This window comes from Penaeus monodon, unplaced genomic scaffold (assembly GCF_015228065.2).
Source record: "Penaeus monodon isolate SGIC_2016 unplaced genomic scaffold, NSTDA_Pmon_1 PmonScaffold_842, whole genome shotgun sequence".
Taxonomy (NCBI): Eukaryota; Metazoa; Arthropoda; class Malacostraca; order Decapoda; family Penaeidae; genus Penaeus; species Penaeus monodon.
In genome coordinates, this window is record NW_023663682.1 from 7,654 (window position 1) to 30,000 (window position 22,347).

Consider the following 22,347-nt stretch of genomic DNA (forward strand, 5'->3'; position numbering starts at 1 on the left):
CTCAGAGACAAGAGGTTTTTTTAACAGATCCTATCTGAATTTTGATTTTTAACAGAAAAAGACAAGAAACCTTGCATAATGAGTGAGAGGTCATTTTAGTCTAGAGCTTATAATATGGACTGATATGTGCAGTATGGGAATGTCCGTACGATATTGTTTACGCGTACAATTAGAGTAGATTGTACTGATAAGTGAGCAGCTGGCCCAAATATACGTCTGGCTGACTAAATAGAGCGCCCAACGTGGGGCTCGAACCCACGACCCCGAGATTAAGAGTCTCGTGCTCTACCGACTGAGCTAGCCGGGCTTGTTAGAATGTATGTTTTGCAATCAATTGTGTTTTCCAAGCCTGAACAGTTATTTTTCGGAAATAAAAAAAAAACAGCATTGAAGTTTCTTTTATAATCCTGATCGTTATCACCCTAAATGATTGTAATTGTGCTGCTAATTGACTATAGCAATTAACCATATTCGACGTAACAGCGACATTACCACAACGGTTTGTAAATTAAAATGGTCATAAAACTAGTAGTTCTTCAAACACACAAAGAGGAGAAGTAAGGAAGACAATTTAAATCGAGCCACTCTGCATGATTTTTGTAGAAACTAATTTCGATAATTTCACATCCTGAGTTATGACTCAGGATGTGCTACTAAAGGAAGGAATGGCAGACCTTCGCTTTTTATTTTGTTAATGTCTATTTTATCTGTCTTTGTGTATGGATTCTATTTGACGAACTTCTGTAGTATCAACTATCCCTTTGCCGAGGGAAGTGGGACTCGTATTAACTGAGTATTTTAATAATAATTATTATATTCCATTCGAATAATAATACTTCATTTAATGAAATTTTGCTGAGTTTCAACTCGTCTTCAAATTAAGCTACTATATCTCTTCAACACCTTTCACGAGATCTTTTACGTCTTGCAAAACTGCAGTGCAGTAACTACCATGGCTCAGTTTTTTTTTTTTTTTTTTTTTTTTTTTTTATTCAATAAGTAAACTAGTTGCCCTCTTGTGTTCATTTCCCTCTTAAATATCCTTACTCAGGAAAGTTCTTGGGTTCTAAGCAATACTGGCCCAAGTTTCTTAGAGGAAGACCTCTGGAAGCCAAGCCACCAGGCCCCTGGATCTCCGGCGCATAAGGATAGGATGCTTTAGGGCAATATGGTCTAAAAAAAAACACCGCCGTAGTTTCATGTAAAATACTTGTCGTCTGGGTCCACACTGTCCAGATATAAATATATGTGTATGTGCGTATGCGTCCAAATAAGTGTATTTATGAAATACTTGCTTGTGTATAAGCTACAATTATATAAGGGTATGTTCATGCGTGCATATCAAAGGTAATCAAATGCATGTACATATGATAACCTATACATGTAATTGTAGTTACGTTGTTTTTCTTGACTTTCGCTTTCCCTTTATTTTCATGTACTTTAATTTTCCCTTTCCTACTCGCCGTCCCTCTCCACTTTATTTTTCTTTTTATCTTCCTCTCATTGTTCTCCCTCTCCAAGTCAGTTTCATTCATTCAGCCTTCTTGCTTGTTCCCTTTCATGTTGATTATTAGGCATCTTTGAAATACCTTTAGCGTGTGCAAAACTAGACCCAACATGTGTGTAATAATACAAGTAAACGAGTGTATTTTTCCCTTTTCCATTTATGCACATCAACTTCGTATGTAATACCTGTTAAATGCGACGTAAATTAACTTGAATCTACTAACTGCAGGCTCTACCACGATGAGCTCTTCGTCGTTTTATCAAGGGCCAAACAGGTGCCTGCGACTGGTGAGATATACACTTGGAAAAAACAGAATACCCATGCTCGTGCTCTGTCGACTGAGGTAACTGAGCTTATATGAAGAAAAATCGTGAATCTTTTTTGCCTGTGTGTGCAGAGGTAGAACCTGCACTTGTTATAGTATTTTGTTGAATTTAGTGTATCATATGTATCCTTTTTGAGACTGTGTAACGTATCCATAATTCGTTCATTTCTGAATCTGCAGTAGTCCTTCACTAAGAACTAATGGTGCGGCACTTTGTACCAAGTGCAAGTCACGTGACCTCTTTAGCAATGTGTACATATACAGTCCTTCATAATCAGTCTTTGTGTATGACTAAGGCACAGCTGCTCCAACACCTCTTTTTTCTCAGTATGGAAAAATCATAGACCGACCACGGGTAAAAAAAAATAATAAAAAAAAAGAAAACATATACACACACACGTGAGTATATATATGTATATATATATATATATATATATATATATATATATATATTCGTGTTGAAATATAGATATGCACATATACATTACATATGTACACTAAATTATATATATGTATATATATATATATATATATATATATATATATATATGTGTGTGTGTGTGTGTGTGTGTGTGTGTGTGTGTGTGTGTGTGTGTGTGTGTATAAATATAATACATGTAAGCTCATTTTTTTACACAGACGCATGTCGACATATATACATAAATACAAACATGTGTGTGTATAGGTAAATATATGTATGTATATACATGTACAAGTATATTTTTATAAATATTACATACGTTAATGTATGTTTTTTACATGTATATAGTACTATATATGTATATACATGTATGCATGTATATATATTTACATGTATATACTAATATATAGATACTCATATACCCATATATATTTGTCTATATATACACATTTGTATTTAAGTTTAACATGCTTACATATATATATGTATATACATATATTGTATAGATATCTACAACGGAAAGGCCGAGTTGCAGTTAATCTAAGGGCGGACATTACATGCGAAATTGTGGCTCCTCCATCTACTATGTTTGGTATCAGGGGATGGTATCAGGTGTATAGATAGATCGATAAATATGTACATGTGGTACATATGTACACATGCATCTAATATATATATATATATATATATATATATATATATATATATATATATATATATATATTATATATATACATGTATATATTTACACACACACACACACACACATGTGTGTGTGAGAGAGAAAGATAAACCTAAACTACATAAGAAAAAAAGTAAAGCTAAGTTTACAAAAAAAGAAAAAGAAAGAAAACAATATATAAAGACACCCGACGATTTACAGGGAAGACGAAATACTTTCGGTCATTGATTCTTTAAAAGGGTGTATTTTTTTATGATTTAATTTGCACATTTGCAATCTTTCCTAAACGTCGGGTTTCATTATTGAACCAACATTTGCCTGCGGATAGTCAGAAGCTGGCCCAAATTTAAATCTAGAAGACTATATAGAGCGCCCAACGTGGGGCTCGAACCCACGACCCCGAGATTAAGAGTCTCGTGCTCTACCGACTGAGCTAGCCGGGCTTGTACTAATGTATATATCGCAAAGGCTTGCACCTGCTTGCAGTAGTTTAAAGAGAAGTGAAACACCGAATTTCCACTGAGAATGCCTTTGGTATTCTTAAAACCAAAGACAGCTTAATTCGGATACAGGAACGTGCTAATAATCTGGTATCTTCTTCCTGTGACTCTCGGGTCTGCTGCAGTTACGCACCCCGAGCTTTTTGGTATATATTAAAGTCAGAATGGCTTTATAATTGATGACTATTTTCTGAAGAGACAAAATAATTGCTGTTTTCTTATAATTAATACAGTTTTTGCCATGTGACTGTTGCTCGAAATACAGTTAGTAGTAGTAGAAGTAATATAAATCTGTGTTCGTTATTGATTTCAAAATAATATAATATTTTATTCAATACATTGAGTTTTAGGTCATTTTCACGAAACCGTTAATGTGAACCTTAAGACCTCGGCCAGGCAGGCTACAAACTGTCTAACAATTCCTTCCAATTTTTCAATTTATATTACGTTTCATTCGAAATATATCCTTGCATTAGTAATTCGGTATATTTATAAGAGAATCATGATGAAATGTGCTGTTATCACAGAGAAAAACTGACTTTTATCTTTGCCTCTGGCATTTCAAATGATAAATATATACCTGTATTGTCTTTTCAATCGTTCATCGTGAAATCTACTTTGGGATGAAAAGGGCTTGAAATCCTTAAAAATAGTTTTATAATGACATGTAAAGTTAATACCAATAACATTATTTTAAATCCACGAAATAACTACAGTCCACATTAATGTTTAATATGTCTTACTCAAAATATACAACAAAATATGGGCAAAGCAGACAACACTTGCTTTTTATTAATTTTTACCATAATATATAACAAACGTTTCCCAGCAGTCGCATCCCGAAATCAAATTGGTTAGAGAATACTGGGTCGGCTGATGAAGGTCTTGACTGAGTTTGTATGTATATCTGTTACTTTGTCAATTCATATACTTGATCTGAAACATTTGCTCAACTACATAGCATTTATGCATATGTCCGATAACTTTAACAAAATGATAATGACTGAATAAATAAAAGTATACTTTTTACTCTGACCTACATTTACTACTATCTGCAGAGCTATTGATTCCCCAGCAAAAACTTATCAGTTTTCATAAAGGGGACCTTTCTCCTACTTTTCCTTCTCACTCTCTTCCCCCTCACACTCCTTACCCATCTCACTTTCTCCTTATTCCTCTAAATCTCTTTTTTTCCTCCTCCTCTCACTCCTTTTTTCCCCCTTCCCTTCTCACTTTCTCTCTACTTTCTTCTCTTACGATCTGCTTTTCCCTTCCATTTACTTCATTTATGTTCAGTGTATATTCCCACCTCCGTTTTTACTCATATATCGGTTTCTCTTTTCTATTCATCCCCACGTTACTCCTTACCATCCCTGTCTGTCCCACAAACTTTATTCAGATATTTCACTTTTCTTCCATCCTGACCTAGCTTAGCCTTACCTTAACTCTTTTACCTTTCCTCATTTCATCTTTACCCATATCCTCCCATACCTTATGCCCCTACTCTTCTTGATATGTAATTATTCTTCGTTTGCAATATCCCTAGAGTTTGTGAATTCATCTCAGAACTACCCCTGCCATACTTGTCAATGTAGCTCATCTGGCCCAATATCGCAGGACTTTCTCCAAACCTTTTCCTTTATCATAAGCCTTGACTCCGTTCCTATGACGTTCTGTATCCTAGAGCTCGTCTTCTCTCCTGGCTAAGGAATAATATAGAAAATCTAGGCTTTGCTAAATTTTAACCAATACTTAGATACCATACAATGTAATATTCAAAAGCACTTATACCACTACTTCGCAAAGGCTCATTCTTCCTTGAGAGCGTACTAAGGGTTTCAAGACAAAATTTATGGAGCAAGAAGGCTCTATACATCTTAGTTCTTATTCCTTCAAATTGCATCACAGGAAATCATTTGGACGCTGTACTCTTAAACGGTTCTGAATGCAGACATCCTTACAACTGCGGATGGCCCAAATATACACCTGTAGACTAAATAGAACGCCCAACGTGGGGCTCGAACCCACGACCCCGAGATTAAGAGTCTCGTGCTCTACCGACTGAGCTAGCCGGGCTTACTGTACTATAGGATTTGCAGTCAATAGTATTTACTACTCTTCGGAAATACTCGTAATCTATTAATATTGGCATTTTTCATAATCGGCATCACTTTTATTGTTCTTGCAAATCGATTATTTCTGTAAATGTAGTTCAGCGAAATAGTAGTAATATTACCACGATGGTTTATATATCAATATAATAGCTGTTATTACAATGGCAGTATGAAAAAAAGGAAGACATAGATAACAAGAGAACGAAAGACAGAGTGTATTGCATGATTTCTGTAGGAGCCAATTTAGATATAATTATTTTCTGATTCACTTCGCCGTAGTCTTGGAAGCTTATCGTAAAGCTGTGAGTTAGGGCTTGGTACCACACTGAGACCTTTGTCTTTTATTGTTATTGTTGATTTTATCTGCCTCTGTATACGGATTCTCTTTCACGTAGTTCAGTTGAGAGAAGCAGGACTCATACTAACTGCAATATTATATCATTGCAGAGTCTCACGTTCGATCGTCGGCAGAAATTTTATAAGTTGTATCTCAAATCCTTCTATAGATCCTACAGACCTGCAGCGTAATAGGCATCGTCTTACCGACACGACGTAAATACCATAGCAATAGCGCATTGATATTTACTTTATCATTTTATTATTATTATTATTTCTAACTCAAATAACGTACGAGCTTTTTGCATTATCATGCTTCCTGTACACCTCCATGTCCTTATTCAGGCACTAATTGGATGGTTCTAATCAGTACCGCCCAATCTCTGGAGGATTCACTAATTGCCAAGCCAACGGGACCCAAAATCTCTGGCTCCACTCCTGAGTTGAGATGCATCAGCAAAACGTGCGACTCAAAAAGGAAAGTTCTCCGCTTGCTTATTTTAACCATTGGTGTGTACCTCTGTGTAACTGTTTGTGTGCGAGTGTATGTGTGGTGTGTGTTCAGGTATAGATAAGTGTGTGTGTGTGTGTGGATATACTTGCATCTGCGTGCTATATATGAGTATGTTCATGTATCATATCAATACACGCATGTGCATGTTTACCTTTACATGCAAGTGTAGTTTTATATTCATTAATTCTCCTTTCTCTCATGCTCCCCATCCCTCTCATTTCTTCATGCTGTTTCTCCACGTTACTTTTTCTCTCTCTCTTTGTTCTCCTCCGTACCAATTTAATTTATTCTACCTTTTGATGGTTCAGTCGTATGTTATTAATTATTTTGCATCTTTGAAATCTCTACTATTTAACGTTTGCAAACCAAGAGCCAGCATGCATGAAATGACGTAGGTGAACTTGCGTGTGTATTACTGTACTAGTTCTGCATATTCGCTTCATTTTCATGTTTAACCAAGTCGACTTTCTGTGTGGTCGGTTATTTTAGCAAAGAATTTTAAAAACTATTGCGACGTAAACTAATTTGTATCTAACAAGCATTGGTTCCACTGCGATTAACTTTTCACCAGGTTTTATCGGTGGCCAAACAGGTGCATGCGGATGGCCAGTAAACGGCCCAAATAAACACCTGGTGGACTAAACGGTGCGCCCAACGTGGGGCTCGAACCCACGACCCCGAGATTAAGAGTCTCGTGCTCTACCGACTGAGCTAGCCGGGCTTATATGAGGGGTTTTCATGCAACTTTTTGTTTTGTCTGACGTGAGGACTCTTTATTTTTTATGTAGTTTATGATATAATACAATTCTGTGCAACGTATCAAATTCATGCATCCGTTAATTGCTGAATCTGCTAAAATTAGTGATCTCTTTGTTTTGCTTTTTACCTGTATCTGACGCACATTTGCGTGGAAGGATCACACTTAGTGTTACTGAAGTGGTTTTTCGTATCATGTATACAGAATCTTAAGCCATGTGACACAAGTGACTTCTCTGGCAGTGACTGTATAATTACTCTTTTGTAATCAATTTTTGTTTTTGGCTTGGGCACGGCTGCATCCACATTACCTGATTCTATCATAAATTAGGACTTTGGTTTAAGATTAACAAGGAAAACTTATACTAAATAGATGTATAAGTTCTACTTGGCTACGATATAAAAATCTCAGTTTGACGTCCATATGATAGTAATCCGAGGTATATAAAGGCATTTTGATTGATATCCTGATACTACAATGAATCGCAAAGTTTTACCTCTATGTTTTACATCTAGTTTGGGATCCTATTATTAAGAGCGCTTTCCCTCGGATGTTCATTAGCATTATTTGCAACTTTACTCAGATGCACGACTCGTAGTGATTGCACCTGCATCTAATCTCCTGCAGGGTCCTCAAATTCTCCAAAAAGGCGCTGCCGGCGACGTCTGATGGGATGCAAATGCCACAGCAATGGCCAAGAGAGGGTACTGAGATATCAGCCGCAAGTAAACGCTGTCCTCGATACGTTTTTTATGCATAATTACACATATACATGCATACAAACATAAATACATAAATATGAATAAACAAATATAAATATGCATATCTTTGTGCGCATATATATATATATATATATATATATATACACGTATAAGTATACATGTATGTATGTATATGTACAAGCTTCTATGTGTATCTATATTGTATATATATGCACACATATATGCATTCAAACACAGACATCTGTGTATGTATTCTGTATATACATATATGTGTAACCTACATACGTATATGCATATATAAATGTTCGTTTGTGTGCATATAAACATGATTGTGTATGTATGGGTGTAAACGAGTAGGTGTGTGCTAAACTAGAGCCACTGTGCATGAAAGGACCATACTAAACTGAAGTGTACATTTCATTTCGCCAGTTCTGTGCATCATTTTCTTCTACAACACCTGCTTACCCAAATCGCCCTTTTTGTATGTGGTTGGGTATTTTAAGAATTAATTTTAAGAATTTTTATTTAATAAACTTACATTAACTTGTGTATAATAATCATTGGCTCTACTGCGATGAGCTTTTCGTCAAGTTTCATCAATGGCTGAACAGTTGGCTGCGGATGGTGAGCGGATGGCCCAATAATACACCGTAGACTAAATAGAGCGCCCAACGTGGGGCTCGAACCCACGACCCCGAGATTAAGAGTCTCGTGCTCTACCGACTGAGCTAGCCGGGCTTGTGTGAAGACAATTCATGAAACTGTTTGGTCTGTTTCTGAGGTGTGGAACTGCGTTTGTTAATGAATTCTTCATGATTATATATATATATATATATATATATATATATATATATATATACATATACATACATACATGCCTACATACATATGTGTCTATATGTGTATGTACTTTTTTCTTCTTTTTTTTTTTTTTTCTTTTTTTTCGGTGGTTGTTTTCTAGTCGTGTCCTTTTTAAAATTCTGTGCAATGCATCATATTCTTGGTCCCGGCAATTTCTGAATCTTTTTTTCTCTCCATTACATTGATGCATACAGATGCGTGGTAGTGTCTCATCATGTATCATGTGACCCGAGTGACTTCTCTACAACGAGTTTTTATTTTCAATTAAGGCACAGCTGCCTCCGCATTACTTGATTTTATCAGAAATTAAAAACAATTAAAATTAATAGGAGACAATAATACCAAATAGATGTATAAGTTCTAGTTGACCAAAATACAAACTTCTCAGTTTGATTCCCTATGATAGTAATCCGAGGTATGCAAATATATATTGATAGATATCCTGACACTACAGTGAATAACGACTCGTAGTGACTTGACATGTAGTTCTTTGTACGAATGCGTACTGTTCGATCGCTTTGGAGTAAGCTCTAAGTATCTGGTAATATATGTTTTACAAAATCTCCTGCAGGTCCTAAAATCCTTAAGAAAGACGGTCACGTGTAGCTGGCGGCGACGTCTCATGGGATGCAAGTGCCACAGCAATGGCCAAGAGAAGGCACTGACACAAAGCACAGGAGAGTAAGTTAAAGACTGTCGACTCAGCTATCAGCCGCAAGGAAATGCTGTCCTCAGCTTTTTTTTTCACAAATACGCGTATACATACATATAAACATATACAAATACATAGATGGATATCTGTTAATGTATAAGTGTATATATACAAACGTAAATATGTGTAAATAAATAAACATATGCGTGCGTGTGTGTGTAAATGGGTATATGCAAAGGTGGAGTAAAGTTAAAGGTATGTTTCAATTAGTTCTGGGTAATTTAAATTGCGCTTTTGCATATGGTCGGGTATTTTAACAATCAATCTTATAAACTTTTAAGGCAACATAGATTAAACTGTCTAATAATCACTGACGCCATGGTAATGAGCGTTTCGTCAGTATTTATAGAGAGTCAAACAGGTGCCTGCCGATAGTGAGCGTCTGGGCCCAATGTACACGTGGCAGACTAAATAGAGCGCCCAACGTGGGGCTCGAACCCACGACCCCGAGATTAAGAGTCTCGTGCTCTACCGACTGAGCTAGCCGGGCTGCTATTGAAAGAATCATGATTAATTTTCATCTATGTGTCTGAAGAGAAGGCCTACCTTGATATAATAGTCTGTTGAATTTTGTTTATCTAAACGTGTTTCTTTTAAGATTCTTGTTAACCTATCATATCTCTGAATCCGTTCAGTGATTCTGCTGAAAAAAAATCTAAGCCTGATGCTTAAAGAGTAGGGAATATTTGGTAGTGTTTCAACAAGAACTAATGGAGGAGCGGCAATTTGTGCATGTATAGAATCTAACAGTGACTGTATACCAGTTTAGTTTCTTTGGCATTGTTTTCAACTTTGCGGATTAAGCACAGATTCCTCCACATCGTTTGATTATTTATTTTTCTCAGTATGAAAAATAAACGTCGTATAGACGAATAACCAGCCAGAGATTAACAGGGAAAATTTATACAGATAGGAGGCTAAGTTCTATCAGCCGACTTTGTTATCGATATCTCAGTTTGACATTCATATGCTAGAAACCCGAGGTATGTAAACAACCAGCCACTACAAAAAATCACTGACTTTCAACTTTTACTGAGAAATGCACAACTCGTAGTACTACACGTGTAGGTCTTTGTTCTAACAAGTTCTATCCGATCACTTTGCAGAAAATTCCAAGTGACTGGTAACATTCTAAGCTACCGCAGGTCCTCAGATGTTTTTCGGAAGGCGATCAAACGTAGTTGGCGACGTTGCTCAGAGGGAATGTGCCTGTATTGGCTAATGGAAAATACCGATTCAAAGCCCACGACCTAGAAAGTAAGTTATGAAATCTATCGACTCATACACATACAGACATATACTACATACAACATATACAGAACATATATACACCATATATATATATTTATATATTGATGTGTATGTGTGCAGTTGTGGTTCCTCCATTTATTATCACGATTGGTAGCAACAGATGGATAACTGGCGTCACTCCTTGTAACAGCTGCGGAGAAAGTGACATGGAACGCATAAGAGAACGCTTGACAACGCGGGCCCGTATCAGACCTGGTTCTAGATTCTAAATGATTGATTCTGTATATATTGTATGTACTGTATGTAGATAGATATATAGGCAGATGTGGTTATAAATACATAGGTAGGTGTGTATATATGTGCGGACACACACACAGACACACACATATATATATAGTATATGAATATACATTTACACACAAACACATACATATGTATGTTGTTACGTAAGATTTGTCCTCTGAATAGTGACACCATCTGGCCAGGACCTGATGGTAATATAAACTCATTAATTAAGTACGATTATTTTCACGCTGAAGTAGATATATGAACTCATTTCTTATCTTATTTCATATTCTTCATATTACTTCATGATCACAATTATGCATGTAATTAGTTCATATAGTATGTTTTTATTATATACCTATATATCACTTCATGACTTATTCTAGAATTTGTTACATGGTTATTTTAAGAATGTAACGGAGAAGCAGAAGTCAAAATTCACTTTAACAATATGTTTACTGAACTATGTGTTTCAGTAATTAGCCTCATCCTCCACATAATCGTAAATATCTAGCACAAGCACCATCCTTACCATGATATAATGATAAAGAGTATATATTATGAGCCTGTAAAGAGGAAAGTAATATATATATGTGAAACCACAACCTGCTCCTCCCGAGGTGAGGAGACGAGGTCAATGCTCAGGAAGTAGATGCGGTTAACATCGTCTCTAGCATTATCACAATATATATATAAATATATATATATATATATATATATATATATATATATATATATATATATATATATTATATATATATATATGAGTGTGTGTGTGTGTAAGACGTGCTTTTCTCCCCAACGTGATTCAAAAACACCCCAAATGAAAAAGAAGAATAAGGGCGACCGAGCGTTAGGATCAGGGAGCAAAACTAATTAGGTAAGGAGAAGAATGTAAAGATAAATTTACTTAGGAAAAAATAGATAAATAACTTAATGTTAATAAATTGGCAAGAAAGACAACCCGAAAGGTTTGCAGAAAAGCTGAAAACTTTAGATCACTTCTTAAAAATGCTCTCTTATACGTCTTGCAAAACTGCAGTGCAGTAAGTACCATGGCTCAGATTTTTTCTATTCAATAAGCAAACTAGTTGCCCTCTTGTGTTCATTTCCTTCTTAAATATCCTTACTCAGGAAAGTTCTAGGGTTCTAAGCAATACTGGCCCAAGTTTCTTGGAGGAAGACCTCAGGAAGCCAAGCCACCAGGCCCCTGGATCTCCGGCGCATAAGGATAGGAATGCTTTAGGGCAATATGGTCTAACAAATACCGCCAAAGTTTCATGTAAAATGCTTGTGGTCTGTGTCCACACTGTCCAGATATAAATATATGTATGTGCGTGTGCGTCCAATTAAGTGTATGAAATCCTTGCTTGTGTATAAGCTACAGTTATATAAGAGTATGTTTATGCGTGCATATTTTCTTTACTTTCGCTTTCCCTTTATTTTCATGTACTTTAATTTTCCCTTTCTACTCGCCGTTCCTCTCCACTTACTTTATTTTTCTCTCTATTTTCCTCTCATTGGTTCCCTCCTCCAAGATTGCTTGTTCCCTTGCGTGTAATGATATGAGTAAACGAGTGTATTTTTCACTTTTCCATTTATGCACATCAACTTCGTATGTAATACCTGTTAAATGCGACGTAAATTAACTTGAATCTACTAACTGCAGGCTCTACCACGATGAGCTCTTCGTCGTTTTATCAGGGCCAAACAGGTGCCTGCGACTGGTAAGATATACACTTGGAAAAAACAGAATGCCCATGCTCGTGCTCTGTCGACTGAGGTAACTGAGCTTATATGAAGAAAAGCATGAATCTTTTTTTGTCTGTGTCCAGAGGTAGAACCTGCACTTGTTATAGTATTTTGTTGAATTTAGTGTATCATATGTATCCTTTTTGAGACTGTGTAAGTCTCCACAATTCGTTCATCCCTGAATCTGCAGTAGTCCTTCCCTAAGTACTAATGGTGCGGCACTTTGTATCACGTGCAAGTCACGTGACCTCTTTAGCAATGTGTACATATACAGTCCTTCATAATCAGTCTTTGTGTATGACTAAGGCACAGCTGCTCCCACACCTCTATTTTTTCTCAGTATGAAAAAATATAGACTTTTAACCGACTACGGGTAAAAAAAAAAAAAAAATGATTAAAAAAAAAAAAAAATACATATATATATTATATACACACACACATGAGTATATATATATACACATGTTGAAATATAGATATGCCACATATACATTATACATATACACTAAATTTATATATATGACTATATATATATATGTGTGTATATATACATATAATACATGTAAGCTCATTTTTTTACACAGACGCATGTCGACATGTATACATAAATATAAACATGTGTGTGTATAGATAAATCTATGTATGTATATACATGTACAAGATATATTTATATATATTACATACGTTAATGTATGTATTTACATGTATATAGTACTATATATGTATATATATATGTGTGTGTGCTTGTATATATATTTACATGTATATACTAATATATAGATATATACCTATATATATTGTCTATATATACATATTTGTATGTATGTTTAACATGCTTAGATATATATATGTATATGCATATATTGTATAGAAAGGCCAAGTTGCAGTTAATCTAAGGGCGGACATTATTAGGTTTGGTATCAGGGATGGTATCAGGTGTATAGATAGATAGATAAATATGTACATATGGTACATATGTACACATACATCTAATATATATATATATATAATATATATATATATATATATATATATATATATATATATATATATTATATACATGTATATATTTATACACATATATACATATATATATATGTATTGTGTGTGTGAAAGAAAGACAACCTAAACTACATAAGAAAAAGTAAAGCTAAGTTTACAAAAAAAAGAAAAAGAAAGAAAACAATATAAAAAGAAACCGACGATTTACAGGGAAGACGAAATACTTTCGGTCATTGATTCTTTAAAAGGGTGTATTTTCTTTTATATGATTTATTTGCACATTTCCAATCTCTCCTAAACGTCGGGTTTCATTATTGAACCCAACAGTTGCCTGCGGATAGTGAGAAGCTGGCCCAAATTTAGATCTAGAAGACTAAATAGAGCGCCCAACGTGGGGCTCGAACCCACGACCCCGAGATTAAGAGTCTCGTGCTCTACGACTGAGCTAGCCGGGCTTGTATTAATGTATATATCGCAAAGGCTTGCTCCTGCTTGCAGTAGTTTAAAGAGAAGTGAATCCCCGAGTTTCCACTAGAATGCCTATGGTATTCTTAAAACCAAGACAGCTTATTTCGGATACAGGAACGTGCTAATAATCTGGTCTCTTCTTCCTGTGACTCTCGGGTCTGCTGCAGTTACGCACCCCGAACTTCCTGGTGTATATTAAACTCAGAATGGCTTTATAATTGATATGACTATTTTCTGAAATGACTAAATAATTACTGTTTTCTTATAATTAATACCATTTTTGCTATGTTACTGTTGCTCGAAACAGTTAGTAGTTGTAGAAGTAATATAAATCTGTGTTCGACATCTACATTGATTTCAAAATAATACAATATTTATTCACAATACTGAGTTTTAGGTCATTTCACGAAACCGTTAATGTGAACCTTAAGACCTCGACCAGGCAGGCTACAAACTGTTTAACAATTCCCTCCGATTTTTCAATTTATTACGTTTCATTCGAAATATATCCTTGTATTAGTAATTCAATATATATATAAATGAATATATATGTATATATATATATATATATATATGTATATATATATGTATATATATGTATATATATATGTATATATATGTATATATATGTATATATATATATATATATATATATATATATATAAGAGGATCATGATGAAATGACTTATCCTTGCCTCTGGCATCTCAAATGATAAATATATGCTTGTATAGTTTGTTCATCACTCATCGTCAAATCTACATTGGATGACAAGGCTTGAAATCCTAGAAAATAGTTTTATATGACATGTAAAGTCAATACCAATAACATCATTTTACATCCACGAAATAAACAGTCCGCATTAACGTTTTAATATGGTTTCTCAAAATATACAACAAAATATGGGCAAAGCATACATACTTGCTTTTTATTCATTTGTACCATAATATATACCAAGCGTTTCCCAGCAGTCGCATTCCGAAATCAAATTGTTTAGAGATACTGGGTCGGCTGATGAAGTCTTGACTGAGTTTGTATGTATATCTGTTACTTTGTCTATTCTATACTTGATCTGAAACATTTGTTCTACTACATAGTATTTATGCATATGCCCGATAACTTTAGCAAAATGATAATGACTGAATAAATAAAGTATAATACTTTTTACTCTGACCTACATTTACTCCTATCTGCAGAGTTATTGATTCCCAGCATAAGCTTATCAATTTTCATTAAGGACCTTTCTCCTACTCCCCTCTCTCACTCTCTTCTCCTTCACACTCTCTCCCTCCTCCTCCTTACCCATCTCACTCTCTCCTTATACCTCTCAATCTCTTTTTTCCTCCTCCCTCTCACTCTTTCCTCCTTCCCTTCTCACTTTCTCTCTACTTTCTTCTCTTACGATCTGCTTTCCCCTCCTATTTACTTCATTTATGTTCAATGTATATTCCCAACTCCCTTTTTACTCATATAACGGTTTCTTTTCTATTCATCTCCACGTTACGCCTTACCATCCCTGTCTGTCCCACAAACTTTCTTTATTCAGATATTTCATTTTTCTTCCATCCTGACCTAGCTTAGCCTTACCTTAACTCTTTTACCTTTCCTCATTTCATCTTTACCCATATCTCCTACCCTATGCCCCTACTCATCTTGATATTTAATTATTCTTCCTTTGCAATATCCCTACCCTAGAGTTTGTGAATTCATCTCAGAACTACTCCCTACCATAATTGTGAATGTAGCTCATCTGGCCCAATTTCGCAGGACTTTCTCCAAACCTTTTCCTTTAATAAGCCTTGCCTAATGATAAGAAAATCTAGGTTTTGCTAAATTATAACCAATACTTAGATATCATACAATGTAATATCCAAAAGCACTTATACCACTACTTCGCAAAGGCTCATTCTTCCTTGAAAGCGTACTAAGGGTTTCAAGACAAAATTTAAGGAGCAAGAAGGCTCTATACATCTTGGTTCTTATTCCTTCAAATTGCATCACAGGAAATCATCATTTGAAGCTGTACTCTTAAAGGGTTCTGAATGCAGACATCCTTACAACTGCGGATGGCGAGCGGATGGCCCAATAAACACCTGTAGACTAAATAGAACGCCCAACGTGGGGCTCGAACCCACGACCCCGAGATTAGAGTCTCGTGCTCTACGACTGAGCTAGCCGGGCCTACTGTATTATAGGATTTGCAGTCAATAGTATTTACAAAACATTTACTACTACTCTTCGGAATACTCGTAATCATTAATATTGGCATTTTTCATAATCGGCATCACCTTTATTGTTTTTGCAAATCGATTATTTCTGTAAATACAGTTCAGCGAAATAGTAGTATTACCACGATGGTTTATATATATCAATATGATAGTTGTTATTACAATGCCATTATATATTTAAAAGCTGTTATTACAATGGCAGTATGAAAAAAGGAAGACAGATAACAAGAGAAAGAAAGATAGAGTGCAATGCATGATTTCTGCAGGAGCCAATTTAGATATAATTAATTTCTGATTCACTTCGTCGTAGTTTTAGAAGTTTATCGTAAAGCTGTGACTTAGGGCTTGGTACCACAGCAAAGAATTTCAGACGTTTGTCTTTTATTGTTATTGTTGATTTTATCTGCCTTTGTGTAGGATTCTCTTTCACGTAGTTCAGTAGTATCATCTGCTCCTTTGTTGAGAGAAGAAGGAATCATACTAACTGCAATATTATTATATCACTTCAGAGTCTCACGTCCGATCGTCGGCAGAAATTTTATAAGTTGTATCTCAAATCCTTCTATAGGTCCTACAAACCTGAAGCGTAATTGGCATCGTCTTACCGACACGACGTAAATACCATAGCAATAGCGCAAGTGATATTTACTTTAACATTTTATTTTATTTTTTTTTTATTCAAATAACGTACGAGCTTTTTGCATTATCATGCTTCATGCACACCTTCATTTCCTTATTCAGGCACCAATTGGATGGTTCTAATCAGTACCGCCCAATCTCTGGAGGATTCACTAATTGTCAAGCCAACGGGACCCAAAATCTCTGGCTCCACTCCTGAGTTGAGATGCATCAGCAAAACGTGCGACTCAAGAAGGAAAGTTCTCCGCTTGCTTGTATTAATCACTGGTGTGTACCTCTGTGTAACTGTTTGTGTGCGAGTGTATGCGTGGTCTGTGTTCAGGGATAGATAGGTGTGTGTGGATATACTTGCATCTGTGTGCTATATATGAGTATGTTCATGTATCATATCAATACACGCATGTGCATGTTTACCTTTACATGCAAGTGTAGTTTTATATTCATTAATTCATTAATTCTCCTTTCTCTCATGCTCCCCATCCCTCTCATTTCTTCATGCTGTTTCTCCACGTTATTTTTTTTTCTCTCTCTTTGTTCTCCTCCGAACCAATTTAATTTATTCTACCTTTTTGATGGTTCAGTCATGTTATTAATTATTTTGCATCTTTGAAATCTCTACTATTTAACGTTTGCAAACCAAGAGCCAGCATGCATGAAATGACGCAGGTGAACTTGTGTGTGTATTACTGTACTAGTTCTGCATATTCGCTTCATTTTCATGTTTAACCAAGTCGACTTTCTGTGTGTGGTCGGTTATTTTAGCAAAGAATTTTAAAAACTATTGCGACGTAAACTAATTTGTATCTAACAAGCATGGTTCCATTCGATTAACTTTTCATCAGGTTTTATCGGTGGCCAAACAGGTGCATGCGGATGGTCAGTAAACGGCCCAAATAAACACCTGGTGGACTAAACGGAGCGCCTAACGTGGGGCTCGAACCCACGACCCCGAGATTAAGAGTCTCGTGCTCTACCGACTGAGCTAGCGGGCTTGTGTGAAGATAATTCATGAAACTCATGAAATGAGGACTTTTATTTTTTATGTAGTTTTTGATTATTATATAATAAAATTATGCGCAAGCTATCAAATTCTTGCATCCATTCATTGCTGAATCTGCTGAAATCAGTGATCTCTTTGTTTTGCTTTTTACCTGCATCTGATGCACATTTGCGTGGAAGAATTTCACTTAGTGTTACTGAAGCGGCAATTTGTATCCTGTATACAGAAGCCATGTGACACAAGTGACTTCTCTGGCAGAGACTGTATAATTACTCTTTTGTAATCAATTTTTGTTTTCAGCTTGGGAACAGCTGCATCCACATTACCTGATTCTATCGTTAATTAGAAACTTGGTTTAAGATTAACAAGGAAACCTTATACCAAATAGATGTATAAGTTCTACTAGTTGGCTACGATATAAAATCTCAGTATGACGTCCGTATGATAGTAATCCGAGGTAAATTATTTTGATTGATATCCTGATACTACAATCAATCGCAAAGTTTTACCTCTATGTTTAACATCTAGTTTGGGATCCTATTACTAAGAGCGCTTTCCCTCTGATGTTCATTAGCATTATTTGCAGCCTTACTGAGATGCACGACTCGTAGTGATTGCACATGCATCTAATCTCCTGCAGGGTCTTCAAATTCTCCAAAAAGGCGCTGCCGGCGACGTCTGATGGGATGCAAGTGCCACAGCAATGGCCAAGAGAGGGCACTGAGACAAAGACACGACCCAGAGAGTAAGTTACGAACACTGTCGACTCAGCTATCAGCCGCAAGTAAACGCTGTCCTCGATACTCTTTTTTATGCATAATTACACATATACATGCATACAAACATAAATACATACACATAAATAAACAAATATAAATATGCATATCTTTGTGCGCATATATATATATATATATATATATATATATATATATATATATATATATATATATATATATATATTGTGTGTGTGTGACTATAGATAGAAAAATGTTTGTGTATTAATAAATATATATGCAAAATACAATTACATTTATATTGTATTTACAAAATATACTTACATGTTAGTGTGTATATATGTGTATATATCCAAAAAATATAAAAAGTATAAAGTGTACAAGCTTATATGTGTATCTATATTATATACATATGCACAAATATGTACATTCAAACACAGACATCTGTGTATGTATTCTGTATATACATATATGTGTAACCTACATACGTATATGCATATATAAATGTTTGTTTGTGTGTGTATATAAATACGTTCGTGTATGTATGGGTTTAACGAGTAGGTGTGTGCTAAACTAGAGGCACTGTGCATGAAAGGACCATGCTAAACTGGTGTACATTTCATTTCGCCAGTTCTGTGCATCATTTTCTTCTTCAACACCTGCTCACCCAAATTGCCCTTTTTGTATGTGGTTGGGCATTTTAAGAATTAATTTTAAGAATTTTCATTGAATTATCTTAAATTAACTTACATTAACTTGTGTATAATAATCATTGGCTCTACTTCAATGAGCTTTTCGTCAAGTTTCATCAATGGCTGAACAGTTGGCTGCGGATGATGAGCGGATGGCCCAAATATACAGCTGTAGACTAAATAGAGCGCCCAACGTGGGGCTCGAACCCACGACCCCGAGATTAAGAGTCTCGTGCTCTACCGACTGAGCTAGCCGGGCTTGTGTGAAGACAATTCATGAAACTGTTTGGTCTGTTTCTGAAGTGTGGAACTGCGTTTGCTAATGAATTTTCCATGATTATATACATACATACGTACATACATGCATGCATGCATACATACATTTTTGTCTATATATGTGTATGTACATACTTTTTTTTTTTTTTTTTTTTTTTTGGGGGGGGGTTCTAGTCGTGTTAGTCGTGGTATTCTAGTCGTGTTATTTTTTAAATTCTGTGCAACGTATCATATTCTTGGTCCCGGCAATTTCTGTTTTTTTTTCTCTCTCTCTCTCTCCATTACCTTGATGCATACAGATGCGTGGTAGTGCCTCATCATGTATCATGTGACCCGAGTGACTTCTCTACAACGAGTAATAGGCGACAATAATACCAAATAGATGTATAAGTTCTAGTTGACTAAAATACAAACTTCTCAGTTTAATTCCCTATGATAATAATCCGAGGTATGCAAATATATATTGATAGATATCCTGACACTACAGTGAATAACGACTCGTAGTGACTTGACATGTAGTTCTTTGTACGAATGCGTACTGTTCGATCGCTTTGGAGTAAGTTCTAAGTATCTGGTAATATATGTTTTACCAAATCTCCTGCAGGTCCTAAAATCCTTAAGAAAAACGGTCACGTGTAGCTGGCGGCGTCGTCTGATGGTATGCAAGTGCCACAGCAATGGCCAAGAAAAGGCACTGAGACAAAGCACACGAGAGTAAGTTAAAAACTGTCGACTCAGCTATCAGCCGCAAGGAAATGCTGTCCTCAGCTTTTTTTTTTTTCACAAATACGCGTATACATACATATAAACATATACAAATACATAGATGGATCTCTGTTAATGTATAAGTGTATATATACAAACGTAAATATGTGTAAATAAATAAACATATGCGTGCGTGTGTGCACATATGTATATATATGCGTGTGTGCGTAAATGGGTATATGCAAAGGTGGAACAAGTATGCATGGAATAACCCAAGTAAAGTTAAAGGTATGTTTCATTTAGTTCTGGGTATCTACTCATTTAAATTGCGATTTTGCATATGGTCGGGTATTTTAACAATCAATCTTATAAACTTTTAAGGCAACATAGATTAAACTGTCTAATAATCACTAACGCCATGGTAGTGAGCGTTTCGTCAGTATTTATAGAGAGTCAAACAGGTGCCTGCAGATAGTGAGCGGCTGGGCCCAATGTACACATGGCAGACTAAATAGAGCGCCCAACGTGGGGCTCGAACCCACGACCCCGAGATTAAGAGTCTCGTGCTCTACCGACTGAGCTAGCCGGGCTGCTATTGAAAGAATCATGAACTTATTTTCATCTATGTGTCTGAAGAGAAGGCCTACCTTTGATATAATAGTCTGTTGAATTTTGTTTATCTAACGTGTTCTTTTTAAGATTCTTGTTAACTTATCATATCCCTGAATCCGTTCAGTGATTCTGCTGAAAAAAAAATCTAAGCCTGATGCTTAAAGAGTAGGGAATATTTGGTAGTGTTTCAACAAGAACTAATGGAGGAACGGCAATTTGTGCATGTATAGAATCTAACAGTGACAGTATACCAGTTTAGTTTCTTTGGCATTGCTTTCAACTTTGCGGATTAAGCCCAGATGCCTCCACATCATTTGATTCATTTATTTTTTCTCAGTATGAAAAATAAACGTCGTATAGACGAATAACCAGCCAGAGATTAACAGGGAAAATTTATACAGATAGGAGGCTAAGTTCTATCAGCCGACTTTGTTATCGATATCTCAGTTTGACATTCATATGTTAGAAACCCGAGGTATGTAAACAACCAGCCACTACAAAAAATCACTGACTTTCACCTTTGTCTTCGCTTTGTCGTTTGTAACGTTATCACGGAGGACGAACTCTTTCCCTTTAACGAAGTTCATTAGCATTACTACCAGTTTTACTGAGAAATGCACAACTCGTAGTACTACACGTGTAGGTCTTTGTTCTAACAAGTTCTATCCGATCACTTTGCAGAAAATTCCAAGTGACTGGTAACATTCTAAGCTACCGCAGGTCCTCAGATGTTTTCGGAAGGCGATCAACCGTAGTTGGCGACGTTGCTCCGAAGGGATGTGCCTGTATTGGCTAATGGAAAATACCGATTCAAAGCCCACGACCCAGAAAGTAAGTTATGAAATCTATCGACTCATACACTTACAGACATATACATACATACAAACATACAGAACATATATACACCATATATATATATATATATATATATATATATATATATATATATATATATATATATATATATACATATATATATATATATATATATATATATATATATATATATACATATATATATATATATATATATATATATATATATATATATATATATATTGATGTGTATGTGTGTAGTTGTGGTTCCTCCATTTATCATCACGATTGGTAGCAACAGATGGATAACTGGCGTCACTCCTTGTAACAGCTGCGGAGAAAGTGACATGGAACGCATAAGAGAACGCTTGACAACGCGGGCCCGGTATCAGACCTGGTTCTAGATTCTAAATGATTGATTCTATATATATTGTATGTACT

The 22,347-nt window shown here is 35.6% G+C and overlaps 10 non-coding genes across 10 annotated transcripts; all 10 read right to left on the reverse strand.

Annotated features, from left to right (window-relative positions):
• Window positions 1-234: 234 nt before the first annotated feature.
• Trnak-cuu lies at window positions 235-307 on the reverse strand. Its single transcript has one exon. It is a non-coding gene; the product is annotated as a tRNA-Lys (tRNA).
• Window positions 308-3,305: 2,998 nt separating this feature from the next.
• Trnak-cuu lies at window positions 3,306-3,378 on the reverse strand. The gene has a single exon. It is a non-coding gene; the product is annotated as a tRNA-Lys (tRNA).
• A 2,060-nt stretch (window positions 3,379-5,438) lies between these two features.
• Window positions 5,439-5,511, reverse strand: Trnak-cuu. Its single transcript has one exon. It is a non-coding gene; the product is annotated as a tRNA-Lys (tRNA).
• A 1,536-nt stretch (window positions 5,512-7,047) lies between these two features.
• Trnak-cuu lies at window positions 7,048-7,120 on the reverse strand. The gene has a single exon. It is a non-coding gene; the product is annotated as a tRNA-Lys (tRNA).
• Window positions 7,121-8,543: 1,423 nt separating this feature from the next.
• Window positions 8,544-8,616, reverse strand: Trnak-cuu. The gene has a single exon. It is a non-coding gene; the product is annotated as a tRNA-Lys (tRNA).
• A 1,252-nt stretch (window positions 8,617-9,868) lies between these two features.
• Trnak-cuu lies at window positions 9,869-9,941 on the reverse strand. The gene has a single exon. It is a non-coding gene; the product is annotated as a tRNA-Lys (tRNA).
• Window positions 9,942-14,121: 4,180 nt separating this feature from the next.
• On the reverse strand, window positions 14,122-14,193 carry Trnak-cuu. Its single transcript has one exon. It is a non-coding gene; the product is annotated as a tRNA-Lys (tRNA).
• A 3,797-nt stretch (window positions 14,194-17,990) lies between these two features.
• Window positions 17,991-18,062, reverse strand: Trnak-cuu. The gene has a single exon. It is a non-coding gene; the product is annotated as a tRNA-Lys (tRNA).
• A 1,621-nt stretch (window positions 18,063-19,683) lies between these two features.
• Window positions 19,684-19,756, reverse strand: Trnak-cuu. The gene has a single exon. It is a non-coding gene; the product is annotated as a tRNA-Lys (tRNA).
• Window positions 19,757-20,995: 1,239 nt separating this feature from the next.
• Trnak-cuu lies at window positions 20,996-21,068 on the reverse strand. The gene has a single exon. It is a non-coding gene; the product is annotated as a tRNA-Lys (tRNA).
• Window positions 21,069-22,347: the final 1,279 nt, after the last annotated feature.